This window comes from Haliotis rufescens, unplaced genomic scaffold (genome assembly GCF_023055435.1).
Source record: "Haliotis rufescens isolate VD_foot unplaced genomic scaffold, xgHalRufe1.0.p SCAF_30, whole genome shotgun sequence".
Taxonomy (NCBI): Eukaryota; Metazoa; Mollusca; class Gastropoda; order Lepetellida; family Haliotidae; genus Haliotis; species Haliotis rufescens.
In genome coordinates this window covers 4,335,341-4,346,452 of record NW_025964002.1, presented here as the reverse complement: position 1 = coordinate 4,346,452, position 11,112 = coordinate 4,335,341, and positions in this window count along the sequence as shown.

Sequence of the window (11,112 nt, the reverse complement as noted above, 5' to 3'; positions counted from 1 at the left end):
ACCTGAAACAAAGAGCGTAGTCCTAGAGGGCCACCTGAAACAAAGAGCGTAGTCCTAGAGGGCCACCTGAAACAAAGAGCGTAGTCCTAGAGGGCCACCTGAAACAGAGCGTAGTCCTAGAGGGCCACCTGAAACAAAGAGCGTAGTCCTAGAGGGCCACCTGAAACAAAGAGCGTAGTCCTAGAGGGCCACCTGAAACAAAGAGCGTAGTCCTAGAGGGCCACCTGAAACAAAGAGCGTAGTCCTAGAGGGCCAACTGAAACAGAGCGTAGTCCTAGAGGGCCACCTGAAACAAAGAGCGTAGTCCTAGAGGGCCACCTGAAACAAAGAGCGTAGTCCTAGAGGGCCACCTGAAACAAAGAGCGTAGTCCTAGAGAGCCACCTGAAACAAAGAGCGTAGTCCTAGAGGGCCACCTGAAACAAAGAGCGTAGTCCTAGAGGGCCACCTGAAACAAAGAGCGTAGTCCTAGAGGGCCACCTGAAACAGAGCGTAGTCCTAGAGGGCCACCTGAAAGAGAGAGCGTAGTCCTAGATGGCCACCTGAAACAGAGAGCGTAGTCCTAGAGGGCCACCTGAAACAAAGAGCGTAGTCCTAGAGGGCCACCTGAAACAAAGAGCGTAGTCCTAGAGGGCCACCTGAAACAAAGAGCGTAGTCCTAGAGGGCCACCTGAAACAAAGAGCGTAGTCCTAGAGGGCCACCTGAAACAAAGAGCGTAGTCCTAGAGGGCCACCTGAAACAGAGCGTAGTCCTAGAGGGCCACCTGAAACAAAGAGCGTAGTCCTAGAGGGCCACCTGAAACAAAGAGCGTAGTCCTAGAGGGCCACCTGAAACAAAGAGCGTAGTCCTAGAGGGCCACCTGAAACAGAGCGTAGTCCTAGAGGGCCACCTGAAACAAAGAGCGTAGTCCTAGAGGGCCACCTGAAACAAAGAGCGTAGTCCTAGAGGGCCACCTGAAACAAAGAGCGTAGTCCTAGAGGGCCACCTGAAACAAAGAGCGTAGTCCTAGAGGGCCACCTGAAACAGAGCGTAGTCCTAGAGGGCCACCTGAAACAAAGAGCGTAGTCCTAGAGGGCCACCTGAAACAAAGAGCGTAGTCCTAGAGGGCCACCTGAAACAAAGAGCGTAGTCCTAGAGAGCCACCTGAAACAAAGAGCGTAGTCCTAGAGGGCCACCTGAAACAAAGAGCGTAGTCCTAGAGGGCCACCTGAAACAAAGAGCGTAGTCCTAGAGGGCCACCTGAAACAAAGAGCGTAGTCCTAGAGGGCCACCTGAAAGAGAGAGCGTAGTCCTAGATGGCCACCTGAAACAGAGAGCGTAGTCCTAGAGGGCCACCTGAAACAAAGAGCGTAGTCCTAGAGGGCCACCTGAAACAAAGAGCGTAGTCCTAGAGGGCCACCTGAAACAAAGAGCGTAGTCCTAGAGGGCCACCTGAAACAAAGAGCGTAGTCCTAGAGGGCCACCTGAAACAGAGAGCGTAGTCCTAGAGGGCCACCTGAAACAAAGAGCGTAGTCCTAGAGGGCCACCTGAAACAAAGAGCGTAGTCCTAGAGGGCCACCTGAAACAAAGAGCGTAGTCCTGGAGGGCCACCTGAAACAAAGAGCGTAGTCCTAGAGGGCCACCTGAAACAGAGAGCGTAGTCCTAGAGGGCCACCTGAAACAAAGAGCGTAGTCCTGGAGGGCCACCTGAAACAAAGAGCGTAGTCCTAGAGGGCCACCTGAAACAAAGAGCGTAGTCCTAGAGGGCCACCTGAAACAGAGAGCGTAGTCCTAGAGGGCCACCTGAAACAGAGAGCGTAGTCCTGGAGGGCCACCTGAAACAAAGAGTGTAGTCCTGGAGGGCCACCTGAAACAAAGAGCGTAGTCCTAGAGGGCCACCTGAAACAAAGAGCGTAGTCCTAGAGGGCCACCTGAAACAAAGAGCGTAGTCCTAGAGGGCCACCTGAAACAAAGAGCGTAGTCCTAGAGGGCCACCTGAAACAAAGAGCGTAGTCCTAGAGGGCCACCTGAAACAAAGAGCGTAGTCCTAGAGGGCCACCTGAAACAGAGAGCGTAGTCCTAGAGGGCCACCTGAAACAGAGCGTAGTCCTAGAGGGCCACCTGAAACAAAGAGCGTAGTCCTAGAGGGCCACCTGAAACAGAGAGTAGTCCTAGAGGGCCACCTGAAACAGAGAGCGTAGTCCTAGAGGGCCACCTGAAACAAAGAGCGTAGTCCTAGAGGGCCACCTGAAACAAAGAGCGTAGTCCTAGAGGGCCACCTGAAACAAAGAGCGTAGTCCTAGAGGGCCACCTGAAACAGAGAGCGTAGTCCTAGAGGGCCACCTGAAACAAAGAGCGTAGTCCTAGAGGGCCACCTGAAACAGAGAGCGTAGTCCTAGAGGGCCACCTGAAACAAAGAGCGTAGTCCTGGAGGGCCACCTGAAACAAAGAGCGTAGTCCTAGAGGGCCACCTGAAACAAAGAGCGTAGTCCTAGAGGGCCACCTGAAACAAAGAGCGTAGTCCTAGAGGGCCACCTGAAACAAAGAGCGTAGTCCTAGAGGGCCACCTGAAACAGAGAGCGTAGTCCTGGAGGGCCACCTGAAACAAAGAGCGTAGTCCTAGAGGGCCACCTGAAACAAAGAGCGTAGTCCTAGAGGGCCACCTGAAACAAAGAGCGTAGTCCTAGAGGGCCACCTGAAACAAAGAGCGTAGTCCTAGAGGGCCACCTGAAACAAAGAGCGTAGTCCTAGAGGGCCACCTGAAACAAAGAGCGTAGTCCTGGAGGGCCACCTGAAACAAAGAGCGTAGTCCTAGAGGGCCACCTGAAACAAAGAGCGTAGTCCTAGAGGGCCACCTGAAACAAAGAGCGTAGTCCTAGAGGGCCACCTGAAACAAAGAGCGTAGTCCTAGAGGGCCACCTGAAACAAAGAGCGTAGTCCTAGAGGGCCACCTGAAACAAAGAGCGTAGTCCTAGAGGGCCACCTGAAACAGAGCGTAGTCCTAGAGGGCCACCTGAAACAAAGAGCGTAGTCCTAGAGGGCCACCTGAAACAAAGAGCGTAGTCCTAGAGGGCCACCTGAAACAAAGAGCGTAGTCCTAGAGGGCCACCTGAAACAAAGAGCGTAGTCCTAGAGGGCCACCTGAAACAGAGCGTAGTCCTAGAGGGCCACCTGAAACAAAGAGCGTAGTCCTAGAGGGCCACCTGAAACAAAGAGCGTAGTCCTAGAGGGCCACCTGAAACAAAGAGCGTAGTCCTAGAGGGCCACCTGAAACAAAGAGCGTAGTCCTAGAGGGCCACCTGAAACAGAGCGTAGTCCTAGAGGGCCACCTGAAACAAAGAGCGTAGTCCTAGAGGGCCACCTGAAACAAAGAGCGTAGTCCTAGAGGGCCACCTGAAACAAAGAGCGTAGTCCTAGAGAGCCACCTGAAACAAAGAGCGTAGTCCTAGAGGGCCACCTGAAACAAAGAGCGTAGTCCTAGAGGGCCACCTGAAACAGAGAGCGTAGTCCTAGAGGGCCACCTGAAACAAAGAGCGTAGTCCTAGAGGGCCACCTGAAACAGAGAGCGTAGTCCTAGAGGGCCACCTGAAACAAAGAGCGTAGTCCTGGAGGGCCACCTGAAACAAAGAGCGTAGTCCTAGAGGGCCACCTGAAACAAAGAGCGTAGTCCTAGAGGGCCACCTGAAACAAAGAGCGTAGTCCTAGAGGGCCACCTGAAACAAAGAGCGTAGTCCTAGAGGGCCACCTGAAACAGAGAGCGTAGTCTTAGAGGGCCACCTGAAACAGAGAGCGTAGTCCTAGATGGCCACCTGAAACAGAGAGCGTAGTCCTAGAGGGCCACCTGAAACAAAGAGCGTAGTCCTAGAGGGCCACCTGACACAAAGAGCGTAGTCCTAGAGGGCCACCTGAAACAAAGAGCGTAGTCCTAGAGGGCCACCTGAAACAAAGAGCGTAGTCCTAGAGGGCCACCTGAAACAAAGAGCGTAGTCCTAGAGGGCCACCTGAAACAAAGAGCGTAGTCCTAGAGGGCCACCTGAAACAGAGAGTAGTCCTAGAGGGCCACCTGAAACAGAGAGCGTAGTCCTAGAGGGCCACCTGAAACAGAATTCTCGACGACACCTGGAACTATGAGTCATTAAAGACACGAAGAACAGAGAGTCGTGGGAGTCAGAAGGACCACCTGCAATAGAGAGTCATTACAGCCACCTGAAACAGAGAGTCAGAGTGTCACAAGGACCAACTGCAACAAAGAGTCAGGAACAGAGAGTGGCAGAATCGTGAGGACCACCTGGAACAGAGAGCCGTGAATTCCACCTGGAACAGAGAGTCATGAGGACCACCTGGAACAGAGAGTCGTGGGGACCACCTGGAACAGAGAGTCGTGAGGACCACCTGGAACAGAGAGTCGTGAGGACCACCTGGAACAGAGAGTCATGAGGACCACCTGGAACAGAGAGTCGTGAGGACCACCTGGAACAGAGAGCCGTGAAGTCCACGGGGGTTAGAGAGTGAGAGAACATAGAGGACCGCAAGGAGGAACAAAGAGTTCCTATTTTCTCAAACTATTTTTGCCCCCAGCACATTTTCGAGACTACATATAGTATTTCTAGTCTATAATTTCTACACTGACTATACCATCATTTCTTCATTGACGAGAGTATATTTTTTACATAGACTTAACTAGATTTCTTAATGTTGGTGTCACATAACACTGGGATCACGTTGACCCGGGTGTCTACACAACACAGATCACGTTGACCCGGGTGTCTACACAACACAGATCACGTTGACCCGGGTGTCTACACAACATAGATCACGTTGACCCGGGTGTCTACACAACATAGATCACGTTGACCCGGGTGTCTACACAACACAGATCACGTTGACCCGGGTGTCTACACAACATAGATCACGTTGACCCGGGTGTCTACACAACATAAATCACGTTGACCCGGGTGTACACACAACACAGATCACGTTGACCCGGGTGTACACACAACACAGATCACGTTGTCCCGGGTGTACACACAACACAGATCACGTTGACCCGGGTGTCCACACAACATAGATCACGTTGGCCCGGCTGTACACACAACATAGATCACGTTGACCCGGGTGTCCACACAACACAGATCACGTTGACCCGGGTGTCCACACAACACAGATCACGTTGACCCGGGTGTCCACACAACACAGATCACGTTGACCCGGGTGTACAGACAACACAGATCACGTTGACCCGGGTGTCCACACAACACAGATCACGTTGACCCGGGTGTCCACACAACACAGATCACGTTGACCCGGGTGTCCACACAACACAGATCACGTTGACCCGGGTGTCCACACAACACAGATCACGTTGACCCGGGTGTCCACACAACACAGATCACGTTGACCCGGGTGTCCACACAACACAGATCACGTTGACCCGGGTGTCCACACAACACAGATCACGTTGACCCAGGTGTCCACACAACATAGATCACGTTGACCCGGGTGTACACACAACACAGATCACGTTGACCCGGGTGTCCACACAACATAGATCACGTTGACCCGGGTGTCCACACAACACAGATCACGTTGACCCGGGTGTCCACACAACATAGATCACGTTGACCCGGGTGTCCACACAACACAGATCACGTTGACCCGGGTGTCCACACAACATAGATCACGTTGACCCGGGTGTACACACAACACTGAGATCACGTTGACCCGGGTGTCCACACAACACAGACACAGATCACGTTGACCCGGGTGTCCACACAACACAGATCACGTTGACCCGGGTGTCCACACAACATAGATCACGTTGACCCGGGTGTCCACACAACACTGAGGTCATATTGACCCAGCCACGGTAGTGTTTGAAGATCGACATGGCGCATTATCTGTCGCATTATCGCGTGACCTATTCCCTGTGCTGGCCTACGTTGGAAAATGCGACTTGGGACATACGTATGGAAGCCTTTTAGGGACACTTCTTTTTTCTTGGAGTGAGTGAGTGAGTCTGGTTTTACGCCGCTTTTAGCAATATTCCAGCAATATCACGGCGGGGGACACCAGAAATGGGCTTCACACATTGTACCCATGTCGGGAATCGAACCCAGGTCTTCGGCGTGACGAGCGAACGCTTTAACCACTAGGCTACCCGACCGCCCCCTTTCTTCTTGGAAGATAGTAAGTTGAAATTTCAAGATGCCATGCTGAAATTTCAAGTTTAAATCTTAACATTTCAACTTATTACCTTGAAATTTCAAGATCACTATCTTGAAATGTTAAGATCATTACCTTGAAATTTCAACTTTGTATATATCTTGAAATGTTAAGATCATTATCTTGAAATTTCAACTTTGTATATATCTTGAAATGTTAAGATCATTATCTTGAAATTTCAACTTTGTATATGTCTTGAAATTTCAATTAATTATCTTATTAATTTCAACATTGCATCTTGAATTTCAAATTATCATCTGGAAATTTCAACAAAGCATTTTCAAGATAATAAGTTGATATTGAAGTTATAATCTTAAATTTCAAGTCATTGTCTTGAAATTTCAACTTAGTATGTATCTTGAAATTTCAGCATTGCATTTGGAAATTGCCATATATTATCTTGAAATTTCAAGAAAAAATGAAAGACACAAAACCAAATGGCCCTAAAAGGCTTCCGTACATACGTGCCCATAAGCGTCGTAATGATTCCTGACTGCAATGCCACGCAGGTCCACGGACCAGACACTCATTATCCCAACGCTGTGAAGGTCACATGTGGCGATGTGTATGTCATGGCTGACTCTGCAAAAATATCTCCACTATCCTACTCAGATGACACAAGAGCTGCCCGGTACTACTAAGCTGGGATGACACAGCTGTTTCAGTTAATGATTCGTCCCTTACGACATGGCATACTTTCAAATGACCCTTGTTTCATGTAGAAATATTGATCGGTTTGATTCCCTGAACACACTCAACTTCCAATTGGTTCATAAAATTGACAAAAGTATAAAGAGGTCATCTTCTCGAGGCAAGGGCGTTAACTGACTATAAAAGTCCAGTGTTCATAGTCAGTTAACTCCCTTGCCTCGGGAAGATGAGACGGGGTACGCTAAAACCCTCTCTGGCAAACAGCACATCCGCTCAAGTGGGAGACATCTTGACGTTTATCTTGTGGACGTCGGGCGTGATCAAATTGTTATACACAGGAATAGCAGTCCGTGACAAAAGATGATTTGTTTTCAAATTTCAAATGGAAATCTAACTATTAGCAAATCAACTCTAAGCAAATCCTGTACTGTGTTTAACTACATCAACTACGCAACTCATTTTGGGTGAGGGCGGTCGGGTAGCCTAGTGGTTAAAGCGTTCGCTCGCCATGCCGAAGACCCGGGTTCGATTCCCGACATGGGTACAGTTTGTGAAGCCCATTTCTGGTGACCCCCGCCGTGATATTGCTGGAATATTGCCAAAAGCGGCGTAAAACCATACTCACTCAGTTTGGGTGAAAGAGTTGCTCATGTGTAAATATTAGGAAAAACTCTTCCTGAAGACCCCTAAAAGCAACTATGTATTTAGTGTTGCCATGAACCTGAAGTGGCATGATACAAAGGCTTCATCTCATCTTTTTACTGGGGCTAGAGACAATGATTCTGAGCTTTTTCACGGGCCTATGTACCAGCAGCCTTGTTGCTAGACTGACGTCACAGAGCTACGGAAGCCTTTTAGGGCCATTTGGTTTTTTAAATTGTTTTCGATACTATCTTGAAATTTCAAGATACTATTTTGAAATTTCAAGATATTAAGTTGAAATTTCAAGATACTAAGCTGAAATTTCAAGATACTAACTTGAAATTTCAAGATACTAACTTGAAAGTTCAAGATATTAAGTTGAAATTTCAAGATACTAAGTTGACATTTTAAGATACTTTCTTGAAATTTTAAGATACTAAGTTGAAATTTCAACTTTGTATCTTGAAATTTCAAGATAGTATCGAAAAAATTAAAAAAACAAATGGCCCTAAAAGGCTTCCGTACAGAGCATCGATCGCTGCGCAACCGATTTTTCTAAATTATGTCAAAAGGGTAGCGAGTACAGGGGCTTGTAACGCGAAGCAAAATGTATGGTCACTATAGTACTATAACACTGGAAGTCACAACCCATCTTTCTGATCATCTGACGGTACAAGCCCTCGTGTGTCACCTTTCTCTGACGTGATCTGAACCCGAACGCGCAGACACGGGAGAAGTACAGACTGTAAACATGAGCTTCCGTGGTGATGGGCGGCTGTCAAATCAGCTGTTTCAATCGGAGGTGGTTATTGTGATTTGAAACCTTTGATTGACCAATCAAAATCGAGTATTTTCCAACTTCATGGTAGAATACTTGTTAAACATGTTGAGGTCAACTTGATTTCATGAGCAAGGCATAGATAAGTAGAAATGGTAAAATGAACAATGAGGTGAGCTTAGGTGTAATGGGGTTAGCCGTCGCGTCAAAGGTTATTGTACTTATATATAGCGACGTGCGCGTGCGCGTGCGTGTGGCTGTGGCTGCTTGTACTAGTTCGGACTGATGCCGATTTATAGCGCTAGCACACTGAGATACCATGCCGCAGTTTATAAAGGATACCCCACTCAGACACAATATACTGACTCCGAGCCGACCAGTCCTTGTTTTAGCCCCTTAATACCGAGCGCCAGACAGGTAACAACAAGTACCATCTTTTAACGTCTTTTGGTATGACGCGGCCGGGGATCGAACCCCGGACCTTCCGCTCTCCGGGCGGACGCTCTACCACTAGACCACGGAGGCGGTCTGTACAATGAAAAAGGGGACCATTACGATGTGTGCAAAGTTTCAAGATGAAATAACTACAGGAATGATTCTCAGTCCTGTTACCTGGCAGTGTATCTTATTGTTGATCAATGATAGTAACTTTATTACATTGTTTCTGTTGAGATTAGCCAGACGCTCATTGCATTTTATTTGGACAATGATTATTCGTCAGGAATGCAGTACTGTTAATTGTAAGCAGTCGCCAGGAAGTTACTATATGTAGATGTTGTTGTGACGTGTAAACCTAGTTATTTTTTAAATGATTTGTTGATTGTATACCGCTTGTTGGTTGGTTGTTGGTTTCACACAAACCTTTTTCGCGTACAAATTTCTCGGTTAACATATTCTTTTAATCTGGGAATAGACACGTAACAGTACACAAATTATACATACGTATATATACAGAGAGACTGATCAGCTATAAGTTACATGACGGGAGTATACATATTTATCAATATACCGACTCTTTTGGGGGACAGCCTGCGTTGACGTTTCGAGAATGTATATACACGATCTAAATCAACTGTCATATATATACGGCCCAGTACCTACACACTTCATACAGACTACAAAGCTGGTTTATTAAACTCCTGTTCGGTCAGTGCGCGTGTATAATAGTTACATGATAACCAACTTCATATTGATTCTCAAGCTTCTCCGACGACCCAGAAACTTCAACATTGACTGTTTGATCAGTCCGCGTGCGACCTACACTCGAAGGACAGTTGAACCAGTCCGCTTTGTTATCGTCTGACGTCATAAATACGTTCAAGATATAGGTGAGGTGAGGTGAAATTGGGTTTAACGTCGCGTCCAAGATTATTGCACTTATATAGCGACGTTCAAGATATAGGACGATCCGCAGTTGTTTATGAGGTGAGGTGAGGTGAAATTGGGTTTAACGTCGAGTCCAAGATTATTGCACTTACATAGCGATGTGCATCCATGTGTGTTTGTGGCTGCTTGTACTAGTCCGGACTGATGCCGATTTATAGTGCTAGCTCACTGAGATACCATACCGCAGTTTAACATGAATACCCCACTCAGACACAGTATACTGACTCCGAGCCGACCAGTCCTTGTTTTAGCCCCTTAATGCCGAGCGCCAGACAGGGTAACAACAAGTACCATCTTTTAACGTCTTATGGTATGACGCGGCCGGGGATCGAACTCCGGACCTTCCGCTCTCCGGGCGGACGCTCTACCACTGGACCACGGAGGCGGTCAGTTGTTTATGAAAGCTGAACAGAATGACTTTGCTTGATTCAGACCCGTTCAGCTGGTACCCCTTCTTATTAATTTTCTTCAGAAATATGCATAGCCAAGTACGGTGGCCCATAAGGGACATGGAGGCTGTTTTTCAATATTTTGATATTTCACTTACTTTTATCGTTACCTTTTGCAAATACTTTTCTGTATTTTCATTTTAGTTTTTGACATTTTCGCTTTTGTTTTTGACATTTTCGTTTTAGCTTTTGACATTTAAATTAAGTTTTTGACCTTTTTGCTTTTGACTTTTTCGCTTCCCTTTTCAGCGATTCAATATCTACATTAGACATGATTTATCACATATTTGTATGACAAATCGTGTTAATTTGTAAAAGGGTACGATAACAGTAAGGGAAATATGAAAATATTGAAAAACAGACTCCATGTCCCTTATGGGCCACCGTAGCTAAGTTCTGCAAAAATAATATTAATTCATCAGATGTAATGTTATCTTTGTTTGTTGTTTCACGCTGGATTCAGCAACATTCCAGCTATATGACGGCGGTCTGTAAAAAATCGACCAGACAATCCAGTGAGTGTCATCATAAGCATCGATCCACGCAATTGTGATACGTTGACATCAATCAACCAAGTCAGCGAGCCTGACCACCCGATCAGTCGCTTAGTCGCCTCTTACGACAAGCAGTCACCTTTTACGGCCAGCCTGGGTTACTGAAGACCTAATTTAACCCGGTTCTATCCAATGTCTCAGACATGGCATTGATAAGAAATTCTATATGAACCCTGAACTATATCACGTCTCAACCAGACAATCCAGTGATTGACATCATGACCATCAATCTACGCACCTGGGGAACGATGACATGCTTCGAATAAGTCTGACCACCCGACCCGTTAGTCGCATTTTACAAGCATGGGTTGATGAATCCCGATCTTCACTGGGTATACGTTTCAGGTAAACTGTGTGTAGGTGTAGATCTAGGTATTGGGTGAAAGGTCGATGGGGTAGCCTAGTGGTTAAATCGTTCGCTCGTCACGCCGAAGACCCGGGTTCGATTCCC